General features: G+C 42.6%; 1 protein-coding gene across 1 annotated transcript in view; it reads right to left on the bottom strand.

The window, feature by feature from the left end:
* VAT1L (vesicle amine transport 1 like) overlaps positions 1–8,075 on the bottom strand; it is a 143,271-nt gene that overhangs the window by 2,882 nt on the left and 132,314 nt on the right. The window lies entirely within an intron of this gene.

Raw genomic sequence — 8,075 nt, 5'->3', positions numbered from 1 at the left:
AAAAGTCAGAGACCCGCGGACATGAAAAAAAAAAAAAAAAAAAAAAAAAAAAATGAGAGTGATAGCTCCGGAAATAAAAAGATGAACATTTCTTTAAAAAAAAAAAAAAAAAGGCTGGGGGAGGAGGGTTCTATAGAATTCCAAGAGTTTAACATGCTGCCTAGGGGCCAGGAACATTAGCCAGAGTAAATTTTGACCAATTAAATTATTTTTCAAGGGTCATTTTCGCCCTGCTTACCTAAATGTTATATAACTCTGATTCGTAGTTTGGCTAAAATGACCCATCACCGAGGCTGAACTACATTCAGGAAAATTCCCATGGTTCCTGGTTATTGAGTGGAAATTTTGTTTCCACCTAAGCAGAGGTTTCCCCAGAACTAGTATTCTCCCCAGTGAAGAGGACCTTCTGTTTCTTTTCAAGTGATGGGAGCTTGTCAGACAAATATCAATACATAGACGCCTCCTGGGACCCTCTGAAAAAAGCAGGTGTGTGATGTAATCTGATGTAGCCTTTGAGCCTTTCATTCTGTTGCTGTATGGAAAATGAACTCTAGGGGGTGCTGTGAGGATAAAATAAAATAAGGAAAGGGCAACAGAATGCCAGGGCTTGGCATGGGTAAGTCCTCCACATCTCTTAGTGAAATCTAAATGGAAATGCAACATCTCTTGATTTTAAAAAATGCGATAGATCTAGTTGAAATATTCTTCCTTAAGTCTCGGATTTTTAAGTATTTTTGTTCATGTGTTCATTCAGTGCACAAATATTCACTACATGTTGCTTATAGGCTAGATGCTATGGTTTATTTTAGGCATATCTTTTATTGATAGCATATGTTTTCATTTAGTTTTTTTAATATATAAATTTATTTATTTACTTATGGCTTCATTGGGTCTTTGTTTCTGCACATGGGCTTTCTCTGGTTGCAGCGACCAGGGGCTACTCTTCATTGCGGTGCGCGGGCTTCTCACTGTGGTGGCTTCTCTTGTTGCGGAGCATGGGCTCTAGGTGTGCGGGCTTCAGTAGTTGTGGTGCACAGGCTTAGCTGCTCTGCAGCATGTGGGATCTTCCTGGACCAGGGCTCGAACCTATGTCCCCTGCATTGGCCGGCAGATTCTTAACCACTGCGCCACCAGGGAAGTCCATTTAGTTTTTTTTAACTATATCTGAAAGTATTTTCTTTTAGTTGGCAAGTTTCTCCCATTCAATTATTGTTATGCAGATAGATTTAGTTGTGTCATCTTTTATAGAGTCCGATTGCTTTTTTTAATTTATTTTTTATTGAAGTACAGTCGAATTATAGATTCTATGGTTTAAAAATTTTTTTTTAAAGTAAGCTAGGGTGTCTGCCTTTGAGGAACTCAATCTGGGGCTGATGGAGCAGTGTTTGCTTATATAAAAACCAAAGCCATTTTCCCATTTGAATAAAAACTTGACGGAGCCATTAAAATGTGCGTATTCGAATTGCTTTTCTGGGACTTTATCCTAAAGACACAATTCAAATTATGGGGAAAAAACTTACCACGCAAAAGATACTCGATTGTTTTCAATGGCAAAACATTGAAGCAACTTATATGTCACAGAATAAGGGAATGGTTAAGTAAACCATGGCTCTGACATTTATCTACTGAATGGAAATGTTTTGTAGCTGTTAAAGTGCTAATTATAAAGAATGTACAGCAGGACTAAATGTCTTTATAATATTGTTAAATGAGAAAATCGAGGTGCATATTTTTATTTCCATCCCCATAAAAACACATGCATTCTAAAATAACTAGAAAGGGATTTGGATTTATGATAAAACATTATGTAGGAGGAGTGGGTGCTTTTTAATTCTAATGTTCAAACATTGTTATCTGGTAACGTATTATCAAACCGCTGTTTGATATAAATTAAATGTATCTTTATTTTTTTAATTTTAAAAAATATGTATTATTTATTTGGTTGCGCTGGGTCTTAGTTGCGGCAGGCGGGCGGGCTCCTTAGTTGCAGCATGTGGGCTCCTTAGTTGCGGTATGTGAACTCTTTTAGTTGCTGCAGGCATGTGGGATCTAGTTCCCCGACCAGGGTATGAACCTGGGCCCCCTGCATTGGGAACGCGGAGTCTTAACCACTGCACCACCAGGGAGGTCCCTAAATGTATCTTTAAATGCAGTCTTTGGATAAGCGAGCATTGGTTAGAATCAACCTCTTTTATAGACTGACAGTGTCATGTGATTGTTGAATTTCCTCACCCTAATACATAATCCAGGAGATTTCTCCTATTTCTGTGATGAACGATGCTTTCCAAATGCTTTTATATTCAGTCTTAACAGCAACTACTATTTACTGAGAATCTTTAAATATCGTGACAGACAGCTTCTAAAACAGCTCCCAGCCACCTCCTGGGACTCACAGTCCTGTGTAGTCCCCTCCCCTTAAATGTGAGCTGGACCCAGCTACTTGCTTGTAACCAACCAAATACAGCAAAAGTGACAAAATGTCACTTCCAAGATGAAAAGACAACCCTCAGAATGGGAGAAAATATTTGCAAACGAAGCAACTGACAAAGGATTAATCTCCAAAATATACAAGCAGCTCATGCAGCTCAATATCAAAAAAACAAACAGCCCAATCCAGAAATGGGCAGAAGACCTAAATAGATATTTCTCCAAAGAAGATATACAGATTGCCAACAAACACATGAAAGGATGCTCAACATCACTAATAATTAGAGAAATGCAAATCAAAACTACAATGAGGGGACTTCCCTGGTGGCACAGTGGTTAAGAATCCACCTGCCAGTGCAGGGGACATGGGTTCGAGCCCTGGTCCGGGAAGATCCCACATGCCGCGGAGCAGCTAAGCCCGTGCACCACAACTACTGAGCCTGTGCTCTAGAGCCCGTGAGCCACAACTGTTGAGCCCACGTGTCACAACTACTGAAGCCTACGCACCAAGAGCCCATGCTTTGCAACAAGAGAAGCCACCACAATGAGAAGCCCGAGCACCACGACAAAGAGTATCCCCCGCTCGCTGCAACTAGAGAAAGCCCGCGCGCAGCAACGAAGACCCAACACAGCCAAAACTATGAATAAATAAATAATTAAAAAGAAAAACCAAACAAAACTGATCTACAATGAGGTATCACCTCACACCGGTAAGAATGGCTATCAACAAAAAATCAATTTCTTACCCGTTAAAAATAAAAGACTGTGACTTCTGTCTTCATCTCTCTCTTCCTCTGACTCGTCTTGCCTTCTTTTTCTTTTTTTTTTTTTAAAGGCTGACATGTTTTTATTTATTTTATTTTTTTAACATCTTTACTGGAGTATAATTGCTTTACAATGGTGTGTTAGTTTCTGCTTTATAACAAAGTGAATCAGTTATACATATACATATGTCTCCATATCTCTTCCCTCTTGCGTCTCCCTTCCACCCTCCCTATCCCACCCCTCTAGGTGGTCACAAAGCACTGAGCTGATCTCCCTCTGCTATGCTTGCCTTCTTGTTCTGATGACACAAATGGCCATGTTGTGTGCTGCCCTATGGGGAAGCCCACATGGCAAGGAATGGAGGGAGAACTCCAGCCAACAGCCAGTGAGGAACTGACACTGTCAGTTCAAAAGCCTATGAGGCCCTGGATCCTGCCAACAGCCAACGAGAGAGCTTGGAAGCAGATCCTTACTCAATTGAGCCTTGAAATGATATCACAACCTGGGCTGACACCTTGATTGCAGCCTTGGGAAAGACCCTGAGCCAAAGGACCCAGCTAAGCCCTACCCAGATTCCTCACCCACAGAAACTGAGATTATAAGTTGGTTTAAGCCAATAAATCTTAGGGACAATTTGTCATGCAGTGATAGATAATTAATACATCGTTACCTTGAATGTATAATTCTTATCTTGCAAGATACATATTATACCCATTTTATAGATAAGTACCTTAGTTCTCAAAGACATAAGCAATTTGTCCAAAGACTACATGACTATTGGCGACAGAAACGTGCTTCACACTTAGATTTGGCAGACTTCAAAAACCAATGCTTTTTCCCAGTTCTGCCCCGATCATGCTGCTTCCTTTGATTCTCACATAATCGTTTCCCAGAATTCAGTTGTTTATTACCCTGGCAAGTCATTAAGCACCTGGAAACTCCTTGGAGATTAGGAACAGTTTTTAAACTGCTTCTCCAATAAGGTAGAGCCGAGGGAAACCGAAAAGCTGTTTTCCTACCAGTTAAAGCTGAGTAAGATGCTAGAAAAAAGTTCCCAGCTGGGCAGTCTGTAACCTGCATATTTTTGGGACATTGCTTTCTGAAAGGGACTGACTCCTTGAAGTTCCTTATATGGGGGTTGGAGAAAGGATTAGGAGTCTGATCCCCAGTCATGCTGTTTGAGTTTACATCCTCTTGTGCTGCTCTTGGGGATGTGAAGAGTCTTGTATGACAACTCTCAGAGGGAAAGAAACTACCATTTTTTGATCAATTCTTTATGAAGCACAGCGTGAGGCATTTTACATATCTTGCTTCGTTTTATCTGCACCTATACTCTTAGGTGAGAATAGGCATCAGAGTTTCAACAGAGGAGAAACCCAAGGATGAAAAATTGCAGGGATCTGTCGCAGGTCGCCCTCTGAATGGTGTGGGAACCACGTAGGAATTGAGAGAGGGAAAGTTGCCCTTTTCAGGACTCTGGAAAAACCCAAGATGGGGCTCTGCTGTCTGCATCCCAAAACTTCCCTCCAATAACATCATCAAAGGGTTAAGTCTGCAAAGAGAGATTTTGCTCCCAAGTTATCAGTTTATGAACTGAGGTGCCTGGGTAGGTGACAGGGTACAGAAGATGGTGGTGACAGCCTCCAGAAAGCTACTGGTCTCCCTTATGGCTGCCAGGGAGATTTGTCTAAGGCACTCTTCTGCTTAGAACCTCTCCCCATTGCATTCAAGAGAAAAGTCTAGTGGACGTGGCATTGCCTAATACAGTCGCCACTAGCCGCGTGTGGCACTGAGCACTTGAACTGTGACTGGTCCAAACTGGGGTGTGCTGGGAATGTGAAATACACAGCACACTTCAAAGACAATCATAATGAAAAAGAATGCAAACTGTCTCCTTGACATTGATTAAATATTGAAACAATAGCCTTTTTAATATCCTGGGTTAAAGAAAACATATAATTAAAATTAATTTCACCTGTTTCTACTTTTCTGCCTGTGGCTACTACAAAATTTAAAACTTTGCGTGTGGCTCACATTATAATTCTGCCGGACAGCCCTGGACTCAGTTTCGGGGAGCTGATGTCTGTTGCCCTTTCTGGCTTTGTTGTTTCCTCTTCCCCTTGTCTACCCCCCTCACTCCCATCACTGGAGACACATCTGGACTTCTCAGCTTTGTGCCGATGTGTAAACCCAGTTCCTTCCCACAGTGCCCTGGTCATGGAACTAACTCAGATTTGTCTGTTGATTTAGATGTGAACTCTTCTAGGAAGCTGCTCTCACCGCCCACCCCCACCCCTCACAGTCTGGGCTAAGTGTCCTTTGGGCTCCCCCCGGCACCTGGACTGGCTAGTAACGTCACCCTCACCCCCAGCTTAGAACTTGCCCGTCAGCCTCTCCTGTACGTTGCTGTCCAATAGAAATATGAAGTGAACCATGGATGAAACTAACATTTCTCTAATTAGTCACAGTAAGAAGTGTAAAAAGAAGCTGCTGAGATTCATTTTAAAAATATATTTTCTTTAACCAGATCTATCCCAAATATCATCATTTCAGTATATGCTCAATACAATAAAAAGTATGAATGAAATGTTTTATATTCCTTTTTTGGTACTAAGGTTTTGGAATCCGTGATGTATTTTACACTTCGAGCATGTCTCAGGTTAGACCAGCCACACTTCAAATGCTCAAGTCTACGGTATTGGAGAGTGCAGCCATAGACGGCAGGAAAATGGCACCAGTCTCAGGGACCCCAGCGCAAAGGCGTGTTTGGCATATGACAGCCTCCGGAATGAATGAATGAATGAACGAGGAAGTTGATGAGGGGAGAGTGAGACTCACGTGGCTGAGTCATGCCCAGAGGTTTCTGTCAGGTGTATCCCTGGTCCCAGTGCCCCTGGCCCAGGTAGCTGTATCTTGGTGGCCTGCTTGGTGCTGCCTGGATGGCCCGGTGGAGTCTGTTCATAAACAGGGTCATGGTCCCCCACACCCAGTCTGAGACGCCAGTGCCAGCTGCATGGCTGGCCAGAGGCTGGATTTCCCAGGGCTAGGGATTCTGGCCACAGTCAGTCCATCTCTTCTGGAGCTGGTTTCCCATCCAGACAGCGGGAGGAAATTTGAGTCATGTCATTCAAACACTTCGAGGCCAAGATCCTGAGCACAGAGGCCATCTCAGTTTTTTCTGACACTTCTTGTCCGTGGGAGGCTGCCTTGATAAACCATCCCAAGCGGAGGGGGGCAAGAGGCAGTGGGAACATCCCTGATTCCTAGGCTCTGCTTTGGCTCACTAATGTCATTCCAGCAAGTCACTTCACCTCTTTGCCCCTCATCTTCTTAATATCTTAAATGATGATAACTCTTCTATCCATCCGTTCATTCTGTCTGTCACTCATCCAGCAGTGCCAAAGCCCTTTTCTAGGAGTTGTGTGCGGAGTAATGATTGAAACAGACATGCTCTCTCTGCCCTGAGGGAATCACAGTTTTGCTTATTAAATAGGCTAATAATCATAAAGAGTTTCACAGTCTAAAAAATGTGTTCCTGATTTATTTCGCCCCAATGGACCGCAACCCATCAGAGTTGATCTTGTACCATTGGTTGGTGCTTCAACTAAGTCCAGGAGCATTTAAGTTGGTGTTCAAGCATGACCCCTGGGGAAAATGTGACTGGCTCAGACCATGTTCACAGAGGAACACTAGTTGTGGTCATTCTTATTTCTTTCTGCAATGGATCTAGGAGAGGTGGTTTTCTGGAAGTCTGGGAAGATGATGGTGAGCAAACACCTACAAGATCCTCTGCGTTCATGAAACTTATGGTCTTACAGAGACACGGACTTAAACAATCAAAGTGACTCAAATGAATGTAAGATTGCCATTGGATAATTCCAAGATGGTGTTATGAGAATGTGGATAGGGGAATTGACCTGGTTGGGAAGATCAAGAAAAACTCCTCTAAAGAAGTGATAATTGAGCTGGATTTTAAACGATGAGTAGAACATAACTAGTAAAAGAAGGGAGAGAGGGCCATTCGAAGCAGAAGGAGCTGAGTATGAAAGCAGAGACTGCAAAGAGGCCAGAGGGCATGAGGACAGAGAATAAAAGTGAACCTGGGACAAGATGCTGAGAAGGTTGCCTGGGGCCGATGGTACTACATTCCAAAGAGTCTGCAGGGGTGTGGTTGCCCACAGCAGATCCTACAAATCTACACTATCCAGTCACCTTCTGAGTGGTCAGTTCCCTCACACTTGAGCAATGAGGGTTAACATTGCTCCGTCTTTGTTTGGGGTTTCATTTAACGTTTCACGATATTCCATTTCTTTTTCAATGGTGTGAAAGGCGTAAATTCATTAGGGTACAAATGATACCACTTAATAACCAAACCATTTGGCTTGTGCTGTGAATAGTAATAAGCCTAGCCATCTAAAAGAGGAAAAAAATTAAGATGGATTATTCCACGGATCACTGTGCCTATTAGATGATAAATTAAAAGCTTTGAAAAACAAGAAATGAGTAATACTCTAATTAAGAAACACCTCTACCAAACTCTTCTCTGGAAGACGACTCATATTAATGACGTCCATCTTTGGGAGGGATTGATGATTGCTTAAAACCCAAAGTGGGTATTGAAAGGTAACATGTTCATTGCAGGTAGACTTGAAATCTGGAATTTGTGTTCTGTCAGGTAGCTGCGAGAGTCTAAAGAGAGTGAGCCCCGAGATTTTGACCTACGTGGAATGTCAGGGGCCATGGATTGATCCACTGGGAAGGCAGAGAAAAGATTCAAACACAACTTTTTGGATTAGTTGCAAGTGGGTCTTTGCAATAATGCAGGGTGTGGGGAAGGGCGGGGCATTTAAGGAGGCGCTCACTCCCAGGGTCATTCGAGTGGT

The sequence above is a fragment of the Lipotes vexillifer genome, unplaced genomic scaffold (genome assembly GCF_000442215.2).
Source record: "Lipotes vexillifer unplaced genomic scaffold, Lipotes_vexillifer_v1.1 scaffold871, whole genome shotgun sequence".
Classification (NCBI taxonomy): domain Eukaryota; kingdom Metazoa; phylum Chordata; class Mammalia; order Artiodactyla; family Lipotidae; genus Lipotes; species Lipotes vexillifer.
Note: the sequence above shows the minus strand (reverse complement) of the source record. Positions and strands in the feature narration are given on the sequence as shown.